This window comes from Meleagris gallopavo, chromosome 2, assembly GCF_000146605.3.
Source record: "Meleagris gallopavo isolate NT-WF06-2002-E0010 breed Aviagen turkey brand Nicholas breeding stock chromosome 2, Turkey_5.1, whole genome shotgun sequence".
Classification (NCBI taxonomy): Eukaryota; Metazoa; Chordata; class Aves; order Galliformes; family Phasianidae; genus Meleagris; species Meleagris gallopavo.
Window position 1 is genome coordinate 18,003,744 of NC_015012.2, and position 13,157 is coordinate 18,016,900.

The following is a 13,157-nucleotide window of genomic DNA, read 5'->3' on the forward strand; positions in this document are numbered from 1 at the left end:
TGGTGCTGAGAAAACAGTATTACTCATCTGTTAGTTTATGGAAGTGACCTTTTGATAAAGGCTTTTATCCACTGGGTTCCACAGTTCAGGCACACACAAAGAGCATCAAATGGCCATCCATTATGCCCAGTGAGGTGCTGGTTGTCCCTGGAGACATCCAAGGTCAGTCAGGATGGAGTTCTGAGCAACTTGATCTAGCTTTCGGCGTCCTTGTTCATTGCAGGGGAGTTGGGCTAGGTGGCATTTAATGATCCTTTCAAATCCAACTATTCTATGGTTCTATGATTATTTTTCCCTGTAAGCCAAATTTCATAAAGGGCTGGTAGACCTCCAGTAAGCACATCAGATCTTGTTTGTTGTCTTCTTTACATCTTCCTTGTTCGACTTTTCCTTTGCTGAAAAAACTGTCCATATATCTCAGTATGAAGACTTCTAATTAAATTAGCTGCTCTATTTTTGTCTTAATCTTTTTTTTTAATTCCCTCCTATTGTTATAATAATTTATTTCCCTTATTAGAATGAAGATTGGTTAAAAGCAGAGCAGATTAAAGCCTGTAATGCTAGTTATGTGTTCTTATGTTATATAAAAAGACAATAATAGTCAAATATATAACTATTCCCTGTGAGTTCTTTCTTTGAGATAGACACTAAAACTGTTGTTGAGTCAAGTCTGAATATCATATGCTCTTAATTCAGAACATTGTTACCTTAAGTACACTAGTCTATTTGCAGAGATTGTAATGCATTTATATAGAAATGTAGATAATCACAAAATATGTTTTATCTTGGATATATCAATCTCAACACAGAGATCCAGAATATCATATTCTTATCACTCTGCAATTGTCTCAATCCTGCAACTGGGATGTGATTCTTTAATATTATTTTTGCTTCTCTTCCATTTTTAGATGGGACACAGTGTGAAGAACATCATGCAATGCACAGTGATATATCACCCTGACCCTAAAACTTAGAGTGCATCAGACAATATTCCTCAGCCGAATTATACTCAGCTCAACACAAACATTTTAAATAGATGAACCTCAAAGAAGAAATGCTGCTCTAAGACATTTCAAAGGCATTTGCAAAAAAATATGAGTTGGGATTTTAGAGTTCTTCTTGTTTTCATTACTCTGTGCTCAAGCATTGGACAAATATCAAAGCTCCCAAAAGCAGCAAGACAACTGGGATATTAAAAAAAAAAAAAAAAAAAAAGGGAAAAAGAGCCTTCAAACTATCCCATGAAAGAAAATGTTTTTCTCTGAAGTTCTAGTCTCTATTGCAAGGTTTCATTTTTATTATATTTTTAAATCAATCTACAGTGATTCTTTAATTATACCGTTGTCAGTATAGCAACAGTATATCCTTAAAGCATTATAAAGTCGTACTGAAATTAATCTACCTAGATCCCAGGGTTCCAACTACCATCTGTAATCTCAGCATACAATGCTCCTTTGTAATACCCTTTTAATTTAGCTTTTGGAAAGTCCTCTGTGACAGCCAAACCAAGTGGTTTCAGAGAGTGGCAATTCTTGAAGCTACTTTTCATCAATCATTTCCACTTTGTTCCCTTTTAAAAAAATGCATTCCATTTTCACTTTAATTGAGAGGCTGAAAACATAAGATGAGGCATAAATAACACAGACTGTGTAAAATATATGCCCCTGATAGTATCATACTACAGTTTCTACTGTCTTCAGGAATGAAATTGATTTTTCCAGGTAATTGAAAGAGTGTTTTTAATAGCACCAGTTGTTAACTACTGTATATTACATTGATCCAAATAGAATTGTATGGGACTTTGTCCTTATCTTCAATAAAATAAATAAATACAATACTAGGGCTTCTCTGAAAGTAATATCTCCTATTTTATGATGTTGGCCTGCAACAACAGAGGCAGATGCTGGTGGTATGGCAGTAGAGGTTGAACCTTCCCACCAGTATCCTGTTACATTTTGTTGCCACGTGACTGATGACAACAGTGGGGCAGTCTGACAAAAAGAGATCTGACATAGAATTGTGTATGAAGCAAAGGAATTGAATTCTTCCATGTGGAAAACAATGCACTCATTGACATTAATTAACACTTGCTGAACATTTACAGAGAGTGAGGAGTGGACGTGAGCGCAGTCAGGTTGTAAGTGATGCATTTCAGCATTGGTGATAGTGATATGAAAGACAAGACACGTTCTGGATTGTCGTGCACAGCTGTCACACTACAAAATGAAGAGTATCTCAATCAGTTGATCCCTGTGAATCATCAGATTACAACCAGAGAGCTTTGTGTGAACCTTCAGTGTGTTGAAAATGAGGGTGGCAACATTGGAATATCCCAAAGTTTTTACTAGGTGAGTTCTATGATTACTCACACAGAAACAGAAAGAACACCATATGCAAGTTTGTCAGGACCTATTGAACAAATGGATCTTTGGTGGGTGAGAGCAAGGAGTTCCTTCTGAGTACAGCTTCCACTAAGTTTCTTATTTCTATTCTGCTGTGTGTATGCCTGATACAGAGAGTGTACTGAACAGCATCTCTCCAGTATATTTATTTATAGATTGATACATGTTGTGGTCCCAGCAAGGCCCTGGAGCTTATGATTCAAGAGATCCGCTTCTGTGTCTTAGGTTTTTGCAGGTTTATAGCACCAGCCAAAAAGAGGTACTTATCCCAGCTTTTAGGTATCTCAGCAATGATTAGGGAAAAGTAGTGTGAAAAACAGCAGTAACTTTCTGCTCTACGCAGATAACAAGTTAGTTCTTACAGCAGATGCTATTGTGTCTCTGTTCAAGGCAGATATCTCACACAAAGATGTCCTTCTCCTTTACAATTTCTAGCTTGACCTGAGCTTATGCAGCATTATCTGGGCAGCAGTGTACAATTTTTGGACACCACAGAACAAGCCCACTACCTTAGAGGTTTCAGAAATTATAGCAGAGAAAGGGACTGAATAAGCAAAGAAGGAGAGGAAAATTGTTTTTGCCTCTGTTCATGGAGAAAGAAGGCATCTAAATGCTGTGCCAGGGAAGGACCAGCACACACTATGGTCATTCTCCAGAGAATCTAAAAGTACAATTACCTGAAGTCACTGGACAATAGGGAATTAGAAAAATAAAACAACAGATGATTTGGCTCTGAACAGCAAGTCTGCTCTATTAGCACTTCTGTGCTAATTCCCTCCTCTATAACTCTGGGAATGCTTATCTCACAGGGATTTGTAGGCTTTTACTGAGCATTATACAAATGCTGTTCCTACAGCACTGATTTCAACAGTACTATTTAATATGTACAAGCACATAAGAAGGAGACCCACAGCAAGTGACATCTGAACCTTAGCAGCTCAGACAGTAACTGCAAGGAGAAATGCAATGATCCCTTTGGTGTGGTTTTCTCCTTCCTCATACACAAGCACTGGACCAGGGGTTCAGCACTGAGGTGAGATTGAAGCAACTTCTGTCTCACCCCAGGCTTCCTCCGTGTTGGAACTCTTTACCACAGAAACTGATTCCCATTACTACTAAGGCTCAATGGGATATGAAATCCTCAAATAGCAGAAACTTTTTGCTTTTAGTAGCCAGACTTGGGCAGATAGGAATACACATATGTATGTGTGTTTGTGTATAAATGTTTGCTTTGCATAGTGAAAGAAGATTTGTAGGTGTACAGAGTGGGAGAGCACTGGTATATACTGGCAAATGTGTGTGACTGTCTGTAGAGATATGATCATGTTGTAGAAAAAAAATAAAATATTACATTTGAGATAATCAAGTTTTCTTTTAACTAGTACAATATATCATAGAAATAAAGTAATAGCAGAATCCTTCTGATGCTCATTAGCACCCCATCACAGTTGCTAATCGCACTCGCTTGTTAATGATGAGGACCCTATTATTGAAAAAAGAGTAGAAAGTGACCATATATCATAGCAGATAAAAGCACCATACTTCTGTTTGCAGGATAGAAAGGCACAGGCAATGCAGTTTTCCAGAACTCTTTTTCCAGTTCTCATGATGATTTTAACGATGGATTGAAAGAGAAGTCAAAATGGATCTGCCATGGAATAAAATACATGATTATTCAGGACTCTGTGCAGAAGTATATGGTAAAATCTTGTCCATCACATCACCATCGTGTTTTACTGTGCTTAAGAGCTCAATTAAACCTGAGAAACCTTTTCAAAGTGAAGTTGTTTTTATAACTGCCTTGAACAGTCTGCCTAGGGAGGTGGTGGAGTCATCGTCCCTGGAGGTGTTCAAGAACTGTGGAGATGTGACACTGAGGGAACAGTAGGGATGAGTTGAAGGTTGGACTTGATGATTTTAGAGGTCTTTTCCAGTCTTAATGATTCTATGATTACACCCTGCTCCTAAGTCAAAACAATGTCTTCTCTGTCACCTTGGTACATGTTATTAACAACTGCCTTCTGAGGAGAGGAAAAAGGAATTGGGAGAATGTTTTATCAGGCAATTAGTACTGTTAAAGCATAGATATGTGCATACATTTAAATATTACACAAGCTTAGCAGGATACAATAGAGATCTGTATACAATACATAAACATGAAATTATGACCTCGTTCTTTATGGCAAAGTATTTATACTGTTAAAATTAGTTAAACATGTTCTGCCTCTGCATAACCGACAAACTGAAGACGTTTCACAGCAACACTCACAAAGCCAAGTGATTCTACAATATCCCAGAGCTGTTCTTGCAAAAGCTTAGTTTTTAATGCTATAATTATTCAGTAAGTTGGCCTGAAATACAGAAATATTTTATGAAGTCAAATTTTATTTATACAGATGTACAAAACAAACTGGGAAACCTACTATTAAGTTGTGCTACCATGAAACTGTTCAGAAATAAGGAAGATGATTTCTGAGAACCAAGGGATTGCAAAGACCCCTATTTCATTACAGAGTGTAAAGCTGTGGACATTCAGCACTTTAATTTTAATTTCCACTCTGGTAAGTATTTCTCATCTTGAAAAGCTTAATTTTCACTGCAGTTTTGGAGGGTGAATACATATGTGCTTTCTGGATACAGTTTGCTTGCTTTTTCTGAACAACTATTATTGCATTTCCCAACACTCACTTTTTTTTCCTGTTTACAGTCACAGAGATCAGCTTTTTATAAGACCTTTACTCATGGGGAGGGAATGAGCCAAGCAACACTTGAGTCCTCCTGCAGAACTAAACCCCTCCTGAAGGTTTTGCCAATTGTCAGAAAAACTAAACTCCATATAGTAAAAAGGAGATACTTAAACCTCTTCTCTTTACTTTGTATTCAAAAAGAAATTTGAGTTATATTTTTTTCGAAAAGCAACTCTAATTGCATTTACCAGCCTACTGGGTTCACTTCAGAAGGGTATTTTAACTACCTGGTAAATTCAGACCAATAAGCAGAGTGACTAAAAACCACTGTGTTCTTGAGGCAGGTTAATAAGTTGGGAAGATTTCATGAAGATCACAGTTAGTGGCAGTCTTAGATCTTCACTTCAGCTGGGTCTCTGAATGAACTTAGTTTTGAAGTAATAGTTTGAGTTTATAGGTAAAAAAATTGCATTTAAGAACATGGTTTAAAGAACCCATGGTATGGCTATAAAGTCTCCTGAACTACTCCAGGTGTCAGCGTACAGTCACGATCCTTTGTGTGTTTCTCTATAAATGCATGTTAACACACACTGCATATTTGTACACATTTAGCTTGCATTCCCTGCCATGTTTAGCCTCATGTAAGTGAATGTCGTTTTGACCACATTCAGTCATTTTCCACTCTCTAGATTAAACAATTTAAGATAATGTTCTCCTGACACACAAATCACTGAGAAGACTTTAAGCAGAAGGACCTGTGTACATTAGGGACCCCCAAGGAACTGTCTGGGGGCAGAACCTGATTATAATTTGGTACTTGCTGCAACTCATTTGACTGAACATCCTGATTATCCTTAAATAGGTGGCCAGATTTTCTTTAGCAGAGAAGGCTGGAGCAAGTGTGTAAAACCAGCCTTGAAGATATCCACTGAGCCAATGGCAGAAGAAAGAATAAGACTACATCCACTGAGTTGGACTCAATGATCCATGTGTGCCCCTTCCAACTCAGGATATTCTGTGATTCTATGATCTACATGCTCTTGCTGTACCAGTCTTCCCTGTGCTTACTTAATCTAATTATGACTGGATATTTGATGGTTTGCAGTGCAGTACAGAACATTGTACATTTTTTTTTGTTTTCCATTAAGAATCTAAAGAGTTCCTTCACCAGAGTCTGGAAACATCCTCTTTTTTTCTCAAAGATTTCTTAAATGCCAGAATCCAGAGAAGCCTCCCTCATCTACCAGATCACCACAGGTTAATTGGCACTCACACAAATGACCGCAGATGTTTGCAAGATGTTGTTGAGTCCCCTCTGAGAATATCATTACCTGCCTAGCGTCAGTGCAGTACTGATATGTAATTTATTCCTTTGGAAGTTCTCCATCACAATATAACAAAATAACATAAATCTCTTCACAAATGTCATTGCCTTGGGATAAACCCAGCACTGAAAAGCTGTAGGGGTTGTTTTACATCAACTGAGTTTTCTGCTTGCTCTTGTAGTGAGACAGTGACTCCTGAAGTGTTTTTTTCCGACACCCTTCTTAGCTCACTGCCTCCGACATGGCAGATGGGGCACACCATCTGTTGTATTTAGTACTTAGCATCTAAATATGGGACAAAAGTGACCGTTTCCCCCTGTAGTTTATTCACACCCACTACTAGGCAGCTCAGCGATGTCCATGACCTCAGTTACGGATCAGTCTTCTCCTGGGCACCGTCGTGTTAGCATCTAGCCAAGAGGTGGCAGTACTCATCCACTATTTCCGATGGGTGGTGCTACATCCTAACGCTACGGTCAACTTCATAGCATCGGTGTCAGCAACTCCTCCTTTGATTTGTTTGTATTTACAAAACGTTTTCCGTTCATGTGCTGTGAGCGCTTCTCTTCAGCCGCCTGGGAGCTACTTTGGCTTTTGGTATCGTGTAGAAACACTGCGCACCTCAGTTGCCTCCACATGGCAGAGCCCACGTGGCTGTAGTAGGTCCCCAAATCTGAAGAAGGTTTTAATTTTGCTGAGGAGCACGGTTCTCAAAATGTCATAAAGTGTGAACACCCAGCTGGAGCAGTTTATGGATTACAGTGAAAGTCTGAGTATTTTAGCCCAAGTATTAATTCAAAGAGCATGCTTTGTTATTTCCTGTCCCATTGTTGTTTGTAAAATAGTTTAATAGGTAGTGAGCAGTAAACTGTTTAAAATCTGCTGTGCAAATTGATGTGGTTTTATATTGCTGGAGAGGGAAGAATTTCACTGCTTTGGGTGTGAGGGAGAGAGGAAGATTATCCTGATAATGAAAACCACAACCAATGCATTTACTTTGGAACTATTGTTTCAATTACATTACCATGTAGATATTTTAATCAGAAATAAAAGTGATAATCCCCAAATGCAGGCCAGACAACAATTGAAACAGCTGCATACTCAAAAAGAATAATAAAGAAAAAATAATAATTAAAAATAAAATAAAATAAAAGGAGACTTGGCAATGAGGTTTACATGCAGCCAAGGAGAGAGTTTTCTGTAAAACAAAAATGACCCAAATTATAAAAAAGAAGGCAACATGTATTAAGAACTGGTAATAACCTAATTATAGAGTGGATATAGATTGCTACCTCCTAGCATCCAGGCTGTTTTACCTTCAGAATTTTCTTGTGTCTATTTAAAACCTCTACCACATAGCACAGGCAGGGTAAATGAGTGCAAAGGGACTGGCTCACATCCATATGGCTAAACTCTCATTATCTCTCCTCAACATAATGGACTCATCTATCCTGACTTTTGGGAACAGAACCTGCCTTGTGTTCTCCCTTGAACAGTGACCAGGAATGCAAGCTGGCGCAGGACCTAACAATATGGATAACCTAACAATATGGACACAGGAGGGAGTTAATTTACTGAATGGTTTCCTGTAGAGTATAGTGCATTAGCAGTGAATCAGCAGAGATGTCTATGTATTGGCTCCGTTCGGTTTGCTAGTATGGGTGTAGTTAAAGAGACTATATGAGAGCTGGAATTCCCTGCCCTCTAGGGAGAGAACACCAATGTAGTAGCCCCTTTTTGTGTGGCAACATTATTCTGGGATAGGCTATTGCAACATAACTTCTTGTGTACCTCGTTCTGTATACTTTCCTCCTCTGGAAAGATTAAGGGATTTTACAAACAAAACGAAACAAAATAAAACAAAACAAAACCTTTTCCTTCAGGATCTTTTTTTTTTTTGGATCTCATAGCAAAATCTGCGATTTCTCAATACACTGTGGGTGACATAAGTCAAGTTTTGAATACATTTATGGGGCTTCATAACACTGCTTTTCTCTTTTGTCCCTCCCCTGGTTCAGCTTGGTGCTAAAGAGATGAGAATTGAGACTTAATCATAAGAGTGTTTGAGTTGGAAGGGACCTTTAAAGGTCATCTAATCCAACTCCCCTGCAGTGAACAGGGACAAAGTCTGGTTTCGGAACAAAGTCAAGGCAATTAGACTTCCATTTCCTGCAGAAGGCCAAGTACTGAAAGGGAAAATCACAAGAGCTCGTCACACGATCGAAGGAGTCTTATGGACTCAGTGGAAGAAAGCTGAACATTTTGAAGAAGAGTGTCAGGGAGTTCCTGTCAAAGAGCCTCTGAACAAGGTGTCTTGGCAAAATGATCCTTTCAAGCAAAATGAGAAAAGAAAAATAGTGATTCTGAAATTTTGGAGGGATGGGACAAAAAGTTTTTCTTCAGCTTCTGGAATATTCAGCCTTTACAGGTGGTGGCAAGCCTTATTTTAATGGCTTTTTAGAATGAAAATGGTGGAAAATGCCTATGAAGACAAGTAAATGGAGTTACATGATGAAGTACAGTTGTTCAATTTCCATATATTTACATTTACAAATCCTGAGGCAGTACTGCAAGGGAAAAATAATTTTCTCTCAGCAGAAAGCACATGGTGGGCTGTATTCTGATTGAGCATTGGCACTAACTTTGCAGATATCATGAGTGAACCATCTTTCTGCTATTTGGTGATGTTGGATGCTTGCAATGCAAACGGTCAGATGACGACTTTTTTTCTTCTGCCACATATTGTGGTGGGCTCCTGGCCTTAGCTGACACACAAGTGCTAAGGTAATGCAAATCATGTCCCAGAAGCTTCATTATCTCTCCCAAACCTTTTCCAGTATATCAAACAAGTTCCCATGGGACCACAATGGCTTACATGGTAGGATATCTGAGACTTTCAGGCTTGAGGCTGAGGGGATGCTGTGTCTGAGTTCCACACAAGGCTATGCAAAGTCTTTCTAGAATTATTTAGGGCCTTAAAACCTATATGAAAGGCATTATTCTGCAATCATAGGTAACTTCACATGTACAGCTACTCTGGGAATCAGACCTTTAACACCCTGTTGCCTCTGATATTCATGTCTTACGTAGTTTGAGTCACACCTATATATAAAGCTGTTCTCTCTGAGCTCCTACAGTGAGGAGAACATCCGTTTACTCAGAAAGATAAGATTTTAAAGTCTCTTTATCTCTACTTCACTCAATATTTTTAAAGTGAACCTAGTGAGGCTACAACTTTTACCTAGGAAAAATATGTTGGGTAGGATTTTTTATGTTGGTAAGGGATATTCTAACTTTGCTCACTTGAAAAGCATTAGCAAGTTTACCTTTAGCTTCACTGGGAGCAGAATTAAATCATTCCAAAAATGCTTTTTAAAATATTACCTTACTTTTCCTTTTTGAGACTGACTTCTCACCTTTCATTAACATGGTTTTATATTAGAGCAGTGATATGATGATGACTATATACTCTGATATCTGACTTGAATTTATGATTAGCTCTAGATAAGTGAATCAGAATTGTGATGTGACAGTAACCGACAGACAACGATCATTCTGATAAGTTTCTCATGATTTTTTAAACATTGTACCTTTTTGTCTACAAATTTCTAACAAGGCTGGTAGTAAACTTCTTCTCCAGGTTTACTTGCAAACTTTCTAGTACTTACTACTTCTTTCAAAATGTTCTCTGAGAATCAACTCTTTTCTGTGGCTAAAGCTCATAGGATTCAAAGTGCCCACTTTAATATTCTTGGCTTACATACCACAATACTAAAGAGGAGTAGCTTGTAGCAAGCACAGTAATTCAAAGCAGAGATAAATGTCCAAGCTTCCTAAATAGTCAATAGAGAGACCTCAGCATCACTGAGGCTTGATTCAGAGGATCCACATATGGAAAGGACAATCTCCTAAAACAAGCAAATAGTAAATATTTCTGAGAAGAGTACAGCAGAGGGTTCCTTCCTTCTCTGGAGCTCACATTACTGTCTGTGGGCTGAACTTGTCCAGATGTGGAGATCTTGGCAGGGTCCAAATACCTACTGAAGGAGAGATCATTCCTTCAAGAGCACAGCTGCTGGAAGGAATAATGGTGGTGATGAGACTCCTGAGTAGCAGAGTATCTTCAACAGGAAGTGGTTCTTTGGGTCTGTTAGCCAAAGTCTCATAACTCTCCAAGAAATGACTACTTTACCCAAAAGAGTCCTCAGAAGGTCAATGCTTGCTTTGTGGTTCTTTAGTGGAGCCCAAAGAGCCCTTGAGATTCAAGCCAAACATTTTTAAACCACATATGTACATATTCACACATCAAGGGACAATTCCTCTGTTTCACTGCCAAATATTCATTGAGGTTCTAAAGAAACATACCTGTGAAGAGCTCCTGTCCCCTAGCATAGTTCACTTTTGTTCAGCATTAGTATTATTTATATAGTGCAATGGAATCATGAAATGGGCTTTCCTAACCTAGTCAGGTCACTAGATATTACCTCAGTCTGGTGACAGTTGCATCCAGTTTTTATGGCTGTGGTTTGCAAAAAAGGCAACATAAATTGTGTTAATACTTTTTACCTCAAGTCTTTGCAGACATGAGGTATCACAGTCTGTAACAGAAAGGCTTCAAGACATTGTCCTGGTATCTTGAAAACCAGACCAAATAAGCCAGTGTACTGGGGATGCCTGTAAACATCTTTGCCCTGTCCTGCCCCTCGTTCAGTCATTTTCTCTGTGAGAAGGTGAAATTCTCTGTTCAGACTTGGGATGATATGGACTCACTCCTTTCTCCTATACCATCTCACAAAGACAGATTTCTCGTCAACTTGTTTAGAATGAGACCGGGGCCACCTGCGCATGAGCTGTCGGGAAAAACGGTGCTCTCTTTTAAACAGCAGGCAGCTATCAAAACAGCAGTGAGAGAGGCTATCAGGCTTAATAATGGCATACATTAAAAGTAAAATACCTCTCTGAGGTCCAGTAATGTTGCTTTTACCATTTGTCAGGTGTATAATCACTCTGGAGAATAAGAATAGTGAGGCCTTTATAAAATCATGAATCAACATTCCCAACAATCCAACTGCTGTGAGTAGGTCAGGTCAATACCCTCGTGTCTCAAAAACTACTTAAGCTCTCCTGTCTCCTGAGACCATTACATCAATGGATACCTCCAGTTCTACTGAAAATGACAGCTTGCAATGTAATACCAGGAGATCCCCTTTAACAGCCACTCTATGTTAGCAGGTGCTGGGCTCTACTTGGGGTGTTCGTCCTTAATTCTGAAACGATGTCATATAACCACCTTGTCTTATGTGAGAAAAGCCTTTATCATTTTCACAAGAATCTTTCTTTTTAAAATTTGAACAAGGAATAATGCAGTTAATTCTTAAGAAAGCCCAATCATGGTAGGAATCCTAAAATGGCTTACAATAATCAAGAAGAATTTTGTTAGTACACAAATCTATGCATTTTTTGCTCACTTTGACTTTTTTCCACTTCTTTTTCTAATAGCTAGTATGGTGCCAGGATTTTTATTGTGGATGGAAGCTATAACACTCATGAGAGAATAAGAATATATTTGTAAGATGTAGTGATTTAACAAAGATTAATCATACAAATAAAGCAGAGACTTAAAAAAAATTCAAGATAGCAAGATACACTTATTTACTCACAGCACAGAGTTAAATGCATTTACCCAGGAGACCCTCTAGTTGAGCCACGTGGTTCAGAATGGACCCACTCGCTCTCTAAACTCCTTGAATCACGGTGAAAAGTAATCTAAGTTCAGCTGAATCCACTCCTAGCCCCAGACTTTATCAGTGATTTATGTCTGAAGGATTACATGTACATAATCTAAGATATAATCTTAGCAAAGCAAACAAAGCTTAAAACTATTAGTAAATTACTGAAGATCTGTATCAGAAAGGCACCTTGATGTCAAGGTGTAGGGACTACTGTGCAGGTGTAACCTCAAGAAACATCCCTGAGTGAGGCCTTAGGCATCTCATTAGCTGCAACAGCCATTCCAAAGGAGAAATTTTGTGTGTGTAGGGGAGCAGAGTCAGTTTTAGATTTAGGATGATATATAACGTTGATATACCATGGTGGATTGAGGGCAGGCCTGTGGAAAAGGACTTCCCATCCTTAGAAGTATTCAAAGCCAGGCTGGATGGGGCTTTAAGCAACCTGGTCTAGTGGGAGAAATCTCTGGCCATTGCAGGGGCGTTGAAACTGGAGGATATTTAAGATTCCTTCCAACCAAAAGCATTCATTCTATGGTTCTATAAATAAACTGTAAAAAGTAAACCAACTTCATACCTGGATAAATGCAGCAGTAAAAACTCTTGCTGTTTTGTGGCAAGTAGAGGAGAAATGTAGCTTGGCTCCCTTCTCTACTAATTGGTAGTGTTCATGAAACCTCTAGGGAATGGGCCTATGAATACCTCTAGGTATTCCATGGAACTTCTAGGTATTTTTTGTCTTTGAGCCTTCCACTGCTTTTTAATTTTTTTGTTGGAATGAACTGAAGTGTGGGACAGGTTCAAAGTGATAAAAGTGCCAAATTAAAATCATCCTGGTCTCATGCAAAAATGGGTATTTTTCACCTTACTGGGACCCAACTGTGTGCTCTTGAAGGAGCCATAGTGAACTATGATAGCATGTGGCATCGAAAGGATTGCTAAGATCTAGTGAATTTTACACCTGTTTTGTCTCAGGTCCTTGCACAAGGAAGGAGAACAAGCTACATTTCAGCT